The following is a 17,944-nucleotide window of genomic DNA, read 5'->3' on the forward strand; positions in this document are numbered from 1 at the left end:
TCTGCCCACTCTGCTGTAACAACACACAGCACAGTGAGTACTTTAAACAAAACATATACATTAATTCTCCCAAAGTTTTGGAGGCCCAGGAGTAAGATGTAAAGATGTTGGACTACCTGCCTTCTCACTCCACCCTCTCATGGAAGAAGAATGAGAGGGAAGGAAATTTTTTAAAAGGGGGGAAAGACAGAGGACTCAAGAGAGACCAGAAAGAAGTAGAACTAAACAGAAACATTCCCATATCTTTGTAAGGTCACTAATCCCAGCGTGGAAACCCAACCCTCACAGCCTCATGGGAACCTACTGGTTTCCCAGACAACTTTTTGCAAACATTCCAGAGGTAGAGCTAGGATCTAAATACAGTCTGGGAGGGTGAACACGATTCAGTCCTAAATGTCAGTTAAATGATCAAAGAAAATCATAGACATCTGAACCCATCGCAGAAAGATCTCTAGATTGTTTGCTTTCACTATGTGTGCATGTGCGTGTGGTGGGGGCGGGGGCGGTGCAGGGAGAGTAGACAAGAACCTAGAACCTTTTCTTTGCTAGGTATATTAGTCAAGAGTCTTCACAGGAATAGAACTGATACAATGAATTAATACTAAAAGAGGATTATTAGACTGCCTGACTTGCTAAGGTTGGCAGTTTTTGTCTCACACCACAGAGCCCCAGAACTTGGTATGCTCCGTCTTCAAGACTACGTGTCTCCATAGTCTGAATCTGGTGTCATAGGCCTGAAAGGTTCTTGAAGAGCTGTCGGTCTTCAGTCCACGTCTGAAGTCCAAAGAAGTTAGTTCAAATGTCAGCAAAAGAAGCATCATCATAATTGTTCTCATCATTAGCAGCGCAGCAACAACAGGGTAGATGAATTCGTCAACAAAGTGGGAAAGCCAGCTGAACAAATGGTAGTTTTCCTTCATGTCCTTTTATCTGGACTGCAACCAGAACATTCCACCTACATTTAGGGGGGATGGGTCTTCCTGCATCATTTAAGGCAATGAACACAATTCCCTACAAACATGCTCAGGGGCCAACCCAGTGAACACACTCCTTCAATGAGACTCCCCAGGTGATTCCAGGTCTTGTCGAGTTGACAACTAGCAGCCAACCCTCAAGGTAGACGGTCATTCTATCATTGGTACATATCAGCCCCGGCTATCTTAATTAAACAGATGAGGAATTAGAGAAATGGGGCATTATAACCCAGCTACTTTCATTTAACAAATGACAAAATGCAGAAACGGGAGCTGAAGAGATGGAAAGATGGCTTAGCAGTTAGAGTGCTTGACTCTTCTTGCAAAGGGCCCAAGTTCAGTTCCCAGCACTGATGTTGCAACTTACAACGATCTGTATCCCATACCCTCTTCTGGCCCCAAGGATCCCAGAACACAAACACAAATAGTGCTCATACACATAGGAAAGCACTCATACACGGAAAGTAAAAGTCAATAAATCCTTTTTAAAGGACAGAAATAGATGTTATTTTTCTTTGTTATGTGTGCCAATATGTGTGTACACGTGTGTGTGTGTGTGTGTGTGTGTGTGTGTGTGTGTGTAAGACAGGAGAAAACCTTAGGTATTTTTCCTCAGTCACTGCCCACATGCTCTCTTCTAGATGGGACCCCTCATTAGCCTGGAACTTATAAAGTAGACTCAGTTTTCTGGTCTCTGAGCCTTGGGATCCACCTGCTTCAGCAAGGGCATTCCACATGCTCAACTCCCATGCCCTGCTTGATTTCCAAATGTGAATTCTAAATATCGAACTCAGGTCCTCGTACCTACAAATCAAGGGCCTAAGCAATTGAGCTACCTCCCCAGCCCCAGGGGTAAAGATTTTAAATCAAACCAGGTGAGAGTCCCTCTGAACTACTTCAGTGCTTTAGCCAGCTGCTATCACACAGCAACCAAAGTCTGTATCTTCTTGTTGGTCGAGCATTTCCCTTCCCCTTCCTTTCTGATTCTGCTGTGTCAGTTTCCTTTATTTGGATAACAGTTTGGCTCAGCCTTGCTAAAAATACCCTTTGTGCACCGTGGGTATTTTCTTTTTCTTTTTGGTTTCATTGTTACTCTGAGCCCTAATTTTTGTGGTGAGACCAGGAATAGCTGGTTTGCTGATAGTAAGCGCACTCACTGGAGGCTGGTGTGGCATTGTGCAAACCTAGCTGTGAGGCCACAGCTCTGATTATCTCTGCAGCCCCGTTCCTTAATCACACACTCTTCTGGAATTTATTTCTGCCCATGCAGAATCTGGGTATTAAACGCTTTGAGTTGCTATTCTTAGAGAGCCTCTATTTTTAGCAATAAACTGTCTCTCTGAGGTGCATACAGCTGCTCATTCACACTGAAGCCTATTCCACAGAGTTCACATTCTCCTCCCTTCTTTTTAAGGCCGAAAAGGCCTCTGAGGAAAAACAAACAATGTGGGTTATATTTAGCTCTCTATTCCACTATTATGAAGCTCTAAATCTAGAGGAAGTTATAAATATACTACAAGGAAACTGCTTTTCTCTCTTCTTTTTAAATAGTATTGTAACTCCACAAAGGACTGCGGGGGTAGGGGAGGAATAAAACAAAAGAAAGAAAGAAGGAAGGGAAGAAAGAAAGAAAGAGAGAAAGTAGAAAGCTGCTCGCATTAAAGAAGTCACATGAATTAGACCTTTGGAAGACACTGTCTATATGAGAAACCAATGACACTAAGAAATGCTTAAGCCAGATCAGAAGTTTTTTGATATTCATAGAAAGTGGATGTATTGTCAAAAATAGCCAGTACCACAAGTTGAATGACTATTGTGTTGTATGTTCACACTTTAAGAACATTCGTCGAAGCAAACGCCTGGAAAAGGTAAAGGATACCTTTTCCAGATTCCACAAACGGCAAGGGCGGGCGCATTCCCAGCAACGCTGCCAGACCGACCTTTGCCTGTTATCTCAAGTACTTCCTCTTTTACAAACAGGGAAGCCAAGAGAGTGTTCCGTGTGCTCAGAACTCCTGGTCCATTAAAAACCCAGTACCTGCTGCCAGTCAGTTGCCCTGAAACCAATTCTCTCTCCCTCCTCACCAACTGGAGCTCATTTCCTAACCTCTCTGCCCAGAGCGCCAGTAACCCATCCCACCCTTCTTCAGAACCTCTTCTCATCCTGCTCAAAAGGATGCAAAGAGTCTTGGCCCGCATCTCTTGGTCTGTACCTGCTTCTCAGGTCAGCATGAGTATTACAGCGGAGGGGGAGGGCTCTGTAAGGTGGACAGCTTTTTGTGGATCTCCAGGCATCTTCTGTTTGCACCTGAGGAGAGTGGACACACACCTTAAGGGGTTGAGTACTTTCTACACTGCCATTTTGCCATCTGAAAAATTGGTCGAAACAAATAATATAAGTCATTTATGTAAACACCCTAGCCTCATTCCTATTGGTGGGAACCGTGGCTCCTTGAATAGACATAATTTTCCTTATTCACCAGTTTGACTTCCCCTTTCAAGGATCATCATGAACTCTTGACGTCTTCCTTTCTCCGTCCCACTCTGTCCCTCACTTGTTGGTTCCTTCCCCCAGTCCCATCCTATATATTCTTCTTCTTCTCTTTGTTCCACTTGGAAATCAAAACAGAGCTAGCTACATAATGATTCCCACAGACAAGGGAAACCATCAACTTTGAAATAAAAACTCCGTGGTAAAATATGTAAAGCTAGAGAAATACAAACACCTTTCAGAAAAAAACCTAGAGTACTCAAAATATGCTGTTTGGAACACTGCCCCCAAGGTTTCTTTTTATTTCTAAATTTAACCTGAATATTATTTTGTGTAGCAGATGATTAAAATCACAATAAAAAACAGGAGAATGGGTCTCAGTTAATTAATACTTCTGGATTGAACGACGGTTTTTATTAGATAATATTCCACAGAAACCATTTCTAATATCTTGACTACAATGTACCATACTGAAGCTCCATGGTGGGCAAAATAGACTATTAGGGATTAGCCTTAGAAAGCAACCAATTGTAAATGTGTTTTCATAAGGGAGCCTGCTTGGGATTCTAAATAAGTTGTTACATGGTCTCATGCCCTGGCAGCAAATTAGGACATTCTTGATCTTAATATCTCTCTCTCTCTCTCTCTCTCTCTCTCTCTCTCTCTCTCTCTCTCTCTCTCTCTCTCATCTCCCCAACCCACTCTGTTCAAGATATAGATCAGAAAATAGCTCTCCAACACAGTACTAGTAAAAGAACCCAGCATCCACAAAGGATCTATAATGTAACAGCGGCTATCTTGTCAAGACAGTAACATTTTTCATCAGAAAAGGTATTTGGCCCAACCATAATCATCAGTCTTTCTCCAGGGACACTTACATCTTTCTTTTCTCCCCTTTTCTTTCCATTCTTTTCATTTTCATTCTTGTATTCTTTTTAGCCTTTTACACAAGGAGCCTGTTTTTCAAGAGCAAGCCTTATTTTTATAACTGGCATTGCTGCTTCATGAGAAATCAGTGGAACCTCTTAAACTTTGAAAGCCCACTGATCGAACACTGATTCACCGTAACCAGTGTTCCAATGGAGGTATCCTCATTTCACCACGTGACTCCTCAGTGTCTCAGTGTAAGCTCGTAAAAGTCAGTGCCCTGCTCTTCTGACTTAGTAGGCTTGGTGCTTCAGAAAGATGGTAAGGTACAAAGTCTTACACAACTCTGAAGGCAAGGAGCAGGGAGGCAGGCAACCTTTGTTCTAACCCACGTAGCAGCAGGCACGTTGGGCAAGACCCACAATCTTGTTATCATGTTCTCCCGAAATGCAGCAGGGATTACAAATATACAAGGTCGTGTTACAGGGCTGGGGATGAAGCTTCCCCAGTTTCCTGTATGGCATTTATGACACTTGTAAAAATGTCTCTTGACATTTCCAAGAACTTCAGCTCATGGACTTCCTGCTCAGGAAGAGGAAGCAGATAACAAAACTATGTCCCGTGACGACAAGGCCAGTCTTCTACACTAAGCATCTCAGCTCAAGCACATGAAATATTCTCCCAACCTCCCCATTCTCCCTCATAATTATTTGGATGCTGATTTCTACCTCCTCAAATCCGTCTATTAAAATTCCATTCTGACAAGTGTTTAATAAAACACACGTCTGCAGTGGGTGGGTCTGATGCTGCTGGTATTTTAAAGCTAAAGACTGGTTCCTCAAGATGTGGTTGCCCTGACGAGCAGATCCTCACGTACTCAAGTGATTCCATGTGAACCTTCTCCTCACTTTAACTGGTCAATAAAAGGCTAGAGCCTGTAATTGGACAGTGGAGGGAGAAAGGTCAGACTGGAGGATTGAGAAGGGATTGCAGGTAAGGGGAGAGAGGAGGAGAAAGACAGAGAGGAGGAAGAGGAAACTGAAAGAGGAAGAAGCTATTATGGACCAGAACCTCGTTGTCAGGAGAAACAGCAAGTAACAAGGAGCCTACAGCTGGAGACTAAGTTAGTGGAGCCCCAGATCTGCTCAATCTAGGCTATGGCTTATAAATAAGATATTTGGATTGTGTGTCTTCTTTATGGGCTTATTAGGATTGAAAGTTCCTACTGCACACACTGCCGTCTACCTAACTTGGTCCTCTTCTTCTTTAAAAATAAATTTTTTAATGTTAAGAAAATCAAAGTGTCTTCCTTGAATTCTTTTAGAACCTTTTGAGAAAACATTGCTTATCTCTGGAAGTTCAACTTCCAAGATCTGCTCAACTAACAGCCAGCCAAATCCGACATCCCATCAATGGATGCTGGGAAGGCCATCAGCCTCTTCTTTCTCAGTTTTCTCTGCCCACACTACAGTCTGGAAGTGGATGAATGAATTCACCAGCATTACGGTTTGCACTTTCACACACTGTTAAAAGGCAGGAGAGTCAGATTTCACAGCACTGCTAAGGAGCTGGCAAGGACTTCAAAGGGATTTTGAAGTACCTATTACTTTATTAAGCAAGGGTAATAATGATCTACAAAGCACCAGCTACTCATGTTTTCCTGTTTGTCTGCATTTCCTTGCAAATACCGCAGTCTCAATTTCCCTGCTTAAATACCAGTTTGTACGCTGCCTTTAAAATTATAGATGAGACAGCCGTCACCAACAAAGAGCAGAAGCCACAGCCACAGTGGGCCAAAACGTCTGCTGAAGAATAATTTGTCTCTTGTCACTGTGCCTGTTGCTGTGTGTATTTTATTCTTCTATCTCCTTCATTTCCACCTTCGGCATATTTCCACCAACATTGCAAAACCCAATGGTAGCCCATAATGAGTGGGGTGTTCTTATAACTATCTTACTGGCGTTTCCGTGTGCAGTTACAGTTGCTTCAATTACTTGCTAACTCAAGTACAAACGCTCTATTTTTAAATTTAAGGACTATGCAAACCTAGACTTGGAGACAGGTTTGTATCGTGGAAAGCAGCAATAACAAACTTTAGATTAATTGTAAATTTGGAGAAATGAATTATATTCCCTGGTCCATCAGCTACTCTGCTGCCTTAGGAACTAACTTTAAGGCTGCTTAAGTAGGCGGCTCCCTTATGTCTTGTAGAATATAAGGGCGCGTATAATAATGCTATAGTAAGAGCACTGATGGTAAGTGCCAAGGTGACAACTGAACTGCCATTCCTGAAAACTTAACCTCGTCACTTTTAACAAGGCTCATCCTAACCAAGTGATCCCTCATACTTAAGACATATTTGTCGACAGTCAGTGAGACAACGTCGCTTCTCTCATCTCTAACAATCTGTACTGGGTTACCTGGATGGAGGGAGATGACATCAAATTTCACAGTGACAATGCCTGCCTTTTTTTTTTTCCTTTTCTTTTTTTCAGAGCTGGGGACTGAACCCAGGGCCTCGTGCTTGCTAGGCAAGTGCTCTACCACTGAGCTAAATCCCCAACCCCAACGCCTGCCTTTCTAAATAATGGATACATTTGAATTTTATCCAATAGAAATCTACATGTTTCTATCATGAAAGTGCACATCATAACTTCTAAAGGCAAAAAAATCTATTATTGCCCTTCCAATCCATATATAAAATGGAAAACCTGTGGGAATTAGAATCTTTCTCCCACTCTAGAGTCAATGGCAGCTTGAAAAGAGTATGAAGTCAAGGAAGCCAGGCAAAGTTCAGAGATAGCTCAGTGGTAGAGCGCTTGCCTAGCAAGCGCAAGACCCTGGGTTCGGTCCCCAGCTCCGAAAAAAAAGAAAAGAAAAAAAAAAAAAGAAATCTGTGAGTACAAATGATAATCCGATTACTGAGGACTCAAACCAAAGTCTACTTGGGAATGGTTGGGTATGGCAGATTACACTGGCAAAGGAGAAGTGGCACTGAATATGCCCAAATTTCCTAGTCTCATGACAGAGCCACTGACTACCCTTGGACACTTTGGTTAGAGCCAAAGACAAAGTTAAATGCCTCCTTTGACCATGACACTGGAACCCATATAATAATTAGTGTTTACCAAAACTCCAGCTGCATTTAACCAGAAACTGATGTCAAGAATTCATTGTTCTTAAGTCATACAAAACTGTTCTCATCAGAGCTCATCCAAATCCAGAGGTGGAACTTTCTAATGCAAACAGAAGCACAAGAAGCATTTCCTTGTGAAAGGGCTGGGAGGAAGAGTTCAGAAAAAAAGGGGGAAGAGTCCATGTTGATGTTGTTAAGAGGGACTTGTGAAGGAATAGCATTGGTGGCTTTTTGTTTAAACTGGTAGCTTCTTAAAATAATTCTCTATCCAAATGAACAAGGGCTTTCAAAGCAAGCCCAGGAAGCAAACTTCCATAAAAGGGTTAGAGAGTAAAACAAAGCCCAGGGAATTTTGTCCTTTATGAAAATAAATTCCTTGGACTTGCGATGTTAAATCCGATTATCTGTCTTCCCATTTATACATAGATCTGAAATGTTTTAAAAACATCTTTAAACCCCCAATTTAAAGATACCTTCAGCTAAGTGCATGAAGCACCCTGAAGTATCTAGCCTACCCATGTAGATAGCATCCTTCAGTTGGATCCCATGGGCTGCCTGGCATGATCAGTCACTTTATTAGCTCAACCCAACCTCAAACTATCATTAGCTTTTCTCAACACACCATATATATTTTCCTATGACAAGCAATGTCAAATACGAAGGCATCCCAGCTTCTAAGGATAACTCCCAAATGGTCATCTCAAAATGGCTTTGTGGTAGATGGTAAAGAAGATTGATACATAGCTTTACAAGAGACTTTTAATGTAAACCCCAAAGTCTATTTCATTCTGTAGTCACTGTCTCCCCTAGCACCATAGTTTTGTACATCAGTAGCATGCCTTTAATCTAGCTTCCACAACCACTATCCCAGTGCCATAGGCTTTAAGAAAAAGATCATTCATTTGAATCCCAGATCAATCCTACATTTTGGAGGCAATCGTTCCTGATCAAGCAGTCCGACTTTATTAGATTCTTCACCGAAGCTGCTTAGTCACTAGTTACAGAGCAATGTTTGCATATTCCTCATAAATATCCTGAAATCCTAACCCACTATTTGATCCTATTAAGTAGGGCCTCCATGAACGTGATTAATGTCCTCATAAAAGAGATCTGGAAGAACTCCCTTACCTCCTCTTTCCACACTGTGAGACAAGAAGCTCATAATGTGCAAACCCAAAGAGGGCTTTGATCAGAACTTTGCTATGCTGACACTATGGTCTTGAACTTCCAGCCTTGTCCTGGGAGCATCAAATTTCTTTTGTTTAAAACCCACTTAATTGCTCACATGCATAAGTCACAGATACGTCCTAAGTTTTGTACAAATGATATAAACTTCTCTTTGCTTCTATCCAAGGCATACTGAACATCTTCTCCCTGGTGGTTACTGTTCTAGGAGCTAACAACACACTAAGTAAGAATGTAGCTTACATTTCTAGTTGGAGTGAGAAGATATTGGTTACTAATAACAATAACCAAAAGGCCATATATATAATTATATGTATGTATATATTATGTATTTATGTACGAATGTATGTATTATGTGTGTACGTGTATACGTATGTATTATATATATGTGTATATGTATGTATGTATGCTGTGACAAGGACTAGGGAAAAATAAATAAACCATGGAAGAGGATTGAGGGACAGGCCCAGGCAGAAGTATCACTTAAAGCAAAAATAAACTTGAAGCAATCCCACTAAAACCAGGGACAAGACAAGACTGTCCACTCTCTCCCTACTTATTCAATATAGTACTCAAAGTCCTAACCAGAGCAATTAGAAAACAAAAGGAAGTTAAAGGGATACAAAGTGGAAAGGAAGAAGTCAAAATATCACTATTTGTAGATGATATGACAGTATACTTAAGTCACCCCAAAAGTTCCACCAGAGAACTCCTAAGCCTGATAAACAACTTCAGCAAAGTAGCTAGATAGGAAAATTAACTCAAACAAATCAATAGCCTTCCTCTACTCAAAGGATAAACAGGCTGAGAAAGAAATTAGGGAAATGACACCCTTCACAATAGTCACAAATAACATAAAATACCTCAGTGTGACTCTAACCAAGCAAGTGAAAGATCTCTATGACAAGAACTTCAAGTCTCTGAAGAAAGAAATTGAGGAAGATCTCAGAAGATGGAAGGATCTCCTATGCTCATGGGTTGGCAGGACAAATATTGTAAAAATGGCCACCTTGATGAAAGCAATCTACAGATTCATTGCAATTCCCATCAAAATTCCAATTCAATTCTTCAAAGAGTTAGAAAGAGCAATTTGCACATTATTTGGAATAACAAAAAACCCAGGATAGAGAAAACTATAATCAACAATAAAAAAACTTCTGGGGGAATCACCATCCCTGACCTCAAGCAGTATTACAGAGCAATAGTGATAAAAACTGCATGGTATTGGTACAGAGACAGGCAGGTAGAACAATGGAATAGAATTGAAGACCCAGAAATGAACCCACACACCTATGGTCACTTGATCTTTGACAAAGGAGCTAAAACCATCCAGTGGAAAAAAGATAGCAGTTTCAACAAATGGTGCTGCTTCAACTGGAGGTCAGCAGGTAGAAGAATGCAAATGGATCTATTCTTATTGACCTGTACAAAGCTCAAGTCCAAGTGGATCAAGGACCTTCACATAAAACCAATTACACTCAATCTATTAGAAGGAAAAGTGTAGAAGAGCCTTGAACACATGGACACTGGGGAAATTGTCCTGAACAGAACATTAATAGCTTATGCTCTAAGATCAAAAATCAACAAATAGGACTTCATGAAGCTGCAAAGCTTGTAAGGCAAAGGACACAGTGATTAGGACAAAACAGTAACCAACAGACTGGGAAAATATCTTTACTAATCCTACATCCGATAGAGGGCTAATATGTAATAAATAAAAAGAATTCAAGAAGTTAGACTCCAGAGAGCCAAATAACCCTATTTAAAAATGTGCTACAGAGCTAAACAAAGAATTCTCAACAGAGGAATATTGAATGGCTGAGAAGCACCTAAAGAAATGTTCAACATCCTTAGTCATCAGTGAAATGTAAATCAAAACAACCCTGAGATTCTACCTCACACCAGTCAGAATGGCTAAGATAAAAACTCAAGTGAGAACAGATGATGGTGAGGATGTGGAGAAAGAGAAATACTCCTCCAGTGGTGGTGGGATTGCAAGCTGGTACAAACACTCTGGAAGTCAGTCTGGAGGTTCCTCAGAAAATTGGACACAGTACTACCTGAGGACCCAGCTATACCACTCCTGGGCATATCCTCAAAAGATGCTTCAATATATAACAAAGACACATGCTCCACTATGTTCATAGCAGCCTTATTTATAATACCCAGAAGCTGGAAAGAACCCAGATGTCCCTCAACAGAGGAATGGATACAGAAAAGGTGATTCATTTGCATAATGGAGTACTACTCAGCTATCAAAAACAATGACCATGAAATTCATAGGCAAATGGATGGAACTAGAAAATATCATGCTGAGTGAGGTAACCCAATCACAAAAAAATAAATAAATAAATAAAGTAAAACCCACCACATGGTATGCACTCACTGATAAGTGGATATTAGCCCCAAAGCTTGAATTACCCAAGATATAATCTATAGATCACATGAAGCTCAAGAAGGATGACCAAAGTGTGGATGCTTTAGTCCTTCTTAGAAGGGGGAACAAAAATATTCATTGGAGGAGATATGGAAACAAAATTTGGAGTAGAGACTGAAGGAATGGCCACTGATAGCCTGCCCCACCTCAGAATCCACCCCACATACATACAGCCACCAAACCCAGACAATATTACTGATGCCAAGAAGTTCATGCTGACAGGAACCTGATATAACTGTCTCCTAAGAGGCTTTGCCAGGGCATGACAAGGAACTGAAGGGGTTTGCAACCCCATAAGAACAACAATACCAACCAACCAGAGCTCCCAGGAACTAAATCACCATCCAAAGAGTACACATGGACAGACCCATGGTTTCAGCTGCATATGTAGCAGAGGATGGCCTTGTTGGGCACCAAAGGGAGGAGAAGCCCTTGGTCCTACCAAGGCTGGACCTCCCAGTTTATGGGAATGTCAGGGTGGGGAGGTGGGAAGGAGTGGTTGGATGGGTGGGGGAAACACCCTCATAAAAGAAGGGAAGAGGATGGCATAGGAATTTATGGATGAGAAACTTGAAAAGGTGATAACATTTAAAATGTATATACATAAAAATATCCAATAAAAAAAGACTTCAAGCAGGAAAGAAATTCTTAAATATAAAAGGATGCCAAGCCATGAAAACCAGGGAGAATCTAAGAGGCTCAGTGGAATAGGTATGGAAGGGCTCTTCCAAAGACCTTTGGCATTTCAGTGTTAAACCAATATTCCATTTCGGGAGCCCTCAAGGTAGTTCCATAGCCCCCTGCACTTATGTACTCCAAAATATGAGGCACATTGAAACACTCTTGCTTTTTCATTGGCCTTCCTTAAGACATGAATTATTTGAATTGGGAATCACCTCCTCTATCAATAGATACCTCGGAGCATGCAACAATTCCCTGGCCGAGAGTGAGAAGTCAATAACTATTTGCTGAATATTGAATTCATCTTCATTCGGCTAAATAATTTATCCCATCTAAATTCAGAACATGGTTTATACTAATTTGAGTCAAATGATGTGTGTGTAGAGATACATAATTCTTAAAATATAAACACTTGGCAAAGTTCCTTTGAAATAAAGGATCAAATGCCTTATTAAAGGTTGCAACGGCAGACCCCCATTGCCTCTTTTGGCACTTCTGTCTGGGTCATGGAGAACTCACCAAATATGGATTTGAAACTGGGTAGCAGTTTCCATGAGGGAGGAACAGTCAGTACTAGCGAAGATGGCACACATTCCTGGATAAAAATTTTCAACCAGCACAAGCCATGCTAATTTGGCTCTGGGGTTACTAGCCAAATTAGAAGGGTGGAACTTAAGCCATCCACAGGCTCGTAGACAAATAGATTGCTCCGCTGTCTCCTTGAGTAACCATGGTGTGGAGATGGAATGTTCCTTCTTGTTTTAAGTTACAGGAGGAAATGTGGAGAATGTCCTTCCAGCACTGATCTAGGACTTCCAACTCTGAACGTAGTAGAGAAGTTTCTTTTTCTCTCATCTTCTCTCCCTTTTAACTATTACAGCCCCAACCCAGAGAAGCCAGCTTTTATCCAGAATGGCTAGAGAAAGGGTAACTCACCAGCGGAGATCTTAAAAGGACATCAGTTTCCAAGGCTCCAAAGGATCATAGGGAAATTTCGTGTAATCCATAAAATCTATTATAATTATGTTTCATACAGCATACCAAGGCCACTCATGTGCTATCACTCAAAACCTAACTGGTCTTTTCACAGTTTTTCTAAGAGCTTAGAGGGGCCAAGTATGGCTTAGGTCTCATTCCACATACTCCATGACCAGGAGTTGCCAGTATGGTAAGAGGAGACGAGCTTGTTGTTCATAGTACTGTTATGGACAGAGGAATAAGAGGCCTATCAAGCAAGAGCTGTTGTAGAGATACTCCTCTAGCCCTGCTCTTTCTCCCTCCCATCTGACCCATTTGACAGGTCTTGTTGCATGCTGTGGGAAATGGAATGTCTTTGTTGAGTCCAATGTAATGGCACAAACCTGTAATCCCACTGGTTAAGGAGGTATGAGCAGAAGGATCAAAAGTCCAAAGAGAACCATAACTACTTAGAAGAACTACAGACTGAAGTTTTATTTCTGTTGCTATGTTAAAACATGCTGAGTAAAAGCAGCTTTGAAAGAAGAGATTATTTGTCCCACAATTTTAGATCATAGGCCACCAGGGGGAAGTTAAAGTAGGAACTTAAAGACAAGCTTAGTTCTACACACAGTTTTACTTCCCAGCAAAGAACTAACTTCCCAGTCAAAGAATCAGATCAAGAACCATAGAGAATGCTACTCTCTATCTGACACCTTATACAGATCAGGACCATGTGCACAGGCACTGGTGCCACCCACAATGGGTTGTGTTTACCTAAATTCATCTTCAGTCAAGGCAATCCCCACAGACATGGGTCACAGGTCAATCTGATGCAAGCAATTCTTAAACTGGGGTTCTTTTCTTAAATGATTTTAGGCTGTGACAAGTTGACATTTAAAATTGACCAGCACAGAGAATTTATCAACCCAAAATAAAAGAATGTATTTATTGGCTAAATGAATAAACCATCTCAATGTTGACTATAGGTTGTCCACATGGAAAGCCATTGATTTAACAATTCCTTATAAACTCTGATTAATAAGCTATCTTGGTTAAGATATTTCAGAAAAGCCTTTTGCTTGTTTTACTAGCCAGTTATCAGTGATTTGACCATAGATATAATTTTCTTTGTAATATAAACACTTGATGATAATTTACATCAAAGACTAAGACATTGGCAAAAAACATAAAACATTATTTTACTGGACAGTTATAGTTTCAAGAAATCAGTATTTATAGTAAGATGATTTAAATGTACTGGAAAATGTTCATAGTAGAAATTTGTAAAAAAAATTACCAATTACTAAAGACTGAGTAAGTTAATTAAAATACATTCTAAAACAAATACATATTTTTACTATTACACAGAGTATGTGTTCTCTGTATTGTCCAAGTACTGTGCTAACTACCTAGAAGGTAGAAAAAGTGATGTCTTTGCTATATGGGTTTATATAATTAAAGAATATATGCTCTTGACAGTTTTCAGTCATTTAATACGAACATATCAAAAGTTTTCTAAGGGGATCAAATTATATAACATATTTTGTGTAGCTACAGAAAAATTACTAAAAGTCAAAATTTAATAGAAATCATCTGCATGTTTAAGTTGAGTTATTTTTTTTCTTCTACTTCTCCATATCACTATATTTTAAAGCTATGGTTAATAAACTATTTTTTTAAATGTGCATGGGAGTGTGCCACAAAATAAAGGTGAATGGTCCAAGGACAACATGTAGGACCTGAATAGTATAAATGTAACTTATATTCACCAGGGACAGCTGTCGTCTTAGCAGCTTTTTTCTCTATAAGCTTAGCCTTTGTGAACTCTGGTTCAGCTCAGCTGTTCTGACTCAAAACTCCTCTCCGAGCTGACTGACTCAATCTGGCTTCTCTCAGCTTCTGACTGAATTGCTCTTCTTGGCCTCATACTTTGGCAATCTGTTCTAATCTGGCTCCTTCTCATACTCCGACTCATCTGTCTTCACCTGTACCTAGCTTGTTCTCTCTGAAATCTGTCCCTGTAAAACTGCCCCACTAAAACTACCTCCTAGCCCTCCCCCCTTTCTCTCTCTCTCCCTCCCTCTCTCTGCACTGCTCTCTAAAGTAGCCTTCATTTCCTCGCAAATCTTGTGAGAGTTGGGCATATCCTATCTGACTCATTCTGTCAAATCTTTCTCTGATTCATCACTTTGTCTGCCCCTCAATTAAACATCACTTTTAAATATGTCTGCTTCCTTCCGCAAAATAGCTTTACCTTTATTGTTTTGGATGAAAGGTATGTACTAAGGGCATGTCTGTATTCCAGCAAGAGGGATTACAGTGTGTCATTTCATTAGGATCACATAGACCTAGAAAGCCTTTGGATGTGATCCCTTACCAGAGCAGCCATGTTGCTGGACTAAAATTCCTCTACAGAATGGGTTCTCTCTTTTTATTTTGTGGATGAGTTTGCATTGCAGTGAACTTAGGTTGTCAGGCTCAGTGGGAAGGACATTTACCTGCTGAGCCATCTCACAGGTCTCAATAGGCAATCTTTATACTCACAGAAACAACTAACTATGAATAGGACAGCAAGTGATTCCCCCACCACAGCTGAAGAACAGTTGACTGTTCTGAATATATATACTCTGTTTCTTTAAAAGTCTGGGCTTTTCAGGCTACATATTCTCTTTCAGCATTGCTTTATCCAGCAGCCAAGCAAAACCTGTCATAACTGATTTCTGTTCATTGTCAAGTATATTTAGGGATGATAAGTAAATGAACTGATGGAAAAATATAAACTCTGCCTTGAGATATTGCATATTTTAACATCCGCAAAAATATTTATATAATGTTATTGAATACAAAATAGTTTTAGTATTTGTAAATAAAATACATGTATACGTACAGCAGGATAATTGTATGATTACATGATAGCTGGATACTGAATAATTTCTACAACATTTTTACTGTCAATACTGTCAGTGTTTAGACTAAATATTCTATTATTAATTTTTAACCAAATCCATACTGTCCTGATTTTTGTTTGAGAATCAAGTGTGTGTGTGTGTGTGTGTGTGTGTGTGTGTGTGTGTGTGTGTGTGTTAGTATATAAGTATTCATTAAGTAATCTGGATATAGAGTTTTACTATTTTTTTTTTTGGAAAGGAGAATGTTTTTAATAAGGACAATGTTACTTTTAAAAGCTGAAATGGATTACCAAATGAACAGTAACATCTAATTACTCTGTTGTTGTTTGCCTATATATGTATAGATTTTAAACATGTATATAAAAAAACTAACCCAGGGAGGAGGAATATAACTTAAGATAATAGCACTCAAAATGAGCATGTGTGACAATAGAGATTTAGGATGAAACATAAAAGCACCTTTGTTAGGTTTGGAAGAGAGGATGCAGGGTAGGGGGAACGTTGGGTGTCACTTCTTTAAAGTATTTAGAACTCATAAACAACACTTTGGAGCGAGCAATAAATCTCAGATGCTTTTTTAATATGTAAAGCAGATTATGGTCAGCATTGTTTGTCTAACACAGCATAGCTTCCAGGGCAGGGGTGATGCCTACAGAAAAACAAAGACTAGCATGCCATTCCTTACTGCAGTCACGATCACGATCACTGCTCCCACAGTTGTCCAGTACGTAGTTACAACCTCCTGCTGCCCTCTCCGCCAGGGACCTCACAGAGAGGTCATTCTGGAAGTACAGAAATGGAATAGGAACCACTTTTCAAGTTGGCTGGAAGTTAGAGACTTAAAAGGAAACCAAATTCGTTCACCCTCAAGGACCAACAGTTTACTGACATATGAACAAGCCAGACTTAGAAAAACACTGTGGGGTCAGAGGGTCTGCAGAGCGGGTGCCATGAGGACCTCCATTCAGAGGAGAAAGCTAGGTAGGAAGGAGGCTGTCATCCCTCAGAAGCACAGGTTCCACTTTCTGACCTGCACCATGCAAGGTGCGCTGCACACAAGATGCACACTTAGATGGTTTTCCATGGCTGGGTTCACTCATTACATGGACAAACACACATTTTTCCTGTGGTCTAACATAAATTGCTTTGTTGTATTTCTTAACATACCACAGGTACCTATTAAAACACACTACTTGGGAGAAACAGACATAAAGCTAGAAGTGAAAGACACCCCAAATCTCTAAACTAAACTAAACTAAACTTTAATGCTCTGGTTTGTGTCTTGCTAGCTAGCTGTTACTGTTTCAACAGTGCATACCTTTTTTTTTTTTAAATTGGAGACCATTATGAAGGCTGTTTTAGGACTTGCTTCTTCTGTGTGAGATAACATAGTCATATGGCGATGCGATTAGAAGACTTAAAATGTGATTTTTTTTTAATTTATTTACTTTGTGAGACAAAGGTCTCTGGGGGAAGCTTACTGACCACACAGGTGACAGCTGGCTGACTCTCCCTGAAATTTGTGAACGTAGCTTTATACAGCATGAGAGACTTTGTAGATATAATAAAATTAAGAGTGTGGAGACAGGGAAATTGTCCTGGACTGTCTAGGCGGGACCTAAGTGTAATCATAAATACCCGTGTAAAAGGGGTATGGGTGTTGACTGCAGAGCTATGACATGAAGACCTGGGTGAGGTAAAATGCGCTGGTTTTTGAAGATGAAGGGGTGCTCAAAATTAGGAACCCAAAGAATATTTCAAGAGCTGGAGAACACAGAAAACGGGTTCTTCCCTAGAGACCTAAAGGGAACATGGCCTGTTTTGACACTGATTTTGGCCAGTGAGGTTCAGAACTGATAAATAAGTGTATATTGCTTTTTTTTTTCTTTCCGGACCTGAGGACCGAACCCAGGGCCTTGCGCTTGCTAGGCAAGCGCTCTACCACTGAGCTAAATCCCCAACCCCGTGTATATTGCTTTAAACCATGATGTTTGCTTCAGCAGCTGTAGCGTACCAAGATGAATTTATACGCATGCCTATTTATGACTAACAGCAGTTTATATCATAATTGGTACCTGATAAGGGAATCAAATGCCACTTTTACTGCATTGGCTTGGAAGTAGGCATCAACACAAGACAGATGCTAATAGGACCCATGAGTCTCAGTGCTTAGAAGATCTTCTCTTTGTTGAGAAGCAAATGAGTTTAAACACCACAGACGTATCCAACACAGTACCAAACTGTACAGCCTTAGGCCATCTCTTACCTGCCTTTCCACCTCAGGTAATTGTGTCGAGGGCAAAC

Source organism: Rattus norvegicus, chromosome 9 (genome assembly GCF_021556685.1).
Source record: "Rattus norvegicus strain SHRSP/BbbUtx chromosome 9, alternate assembly SHRSP_T2T, whole genome shotgun sequence".
Classification (NCBI taxonomy): domain Eukaryota; kingdom Metazoa; phylum Chordata; class Mammalia; order Rodentia; family Muridae; genus Rattus; species Rattus norvegicus.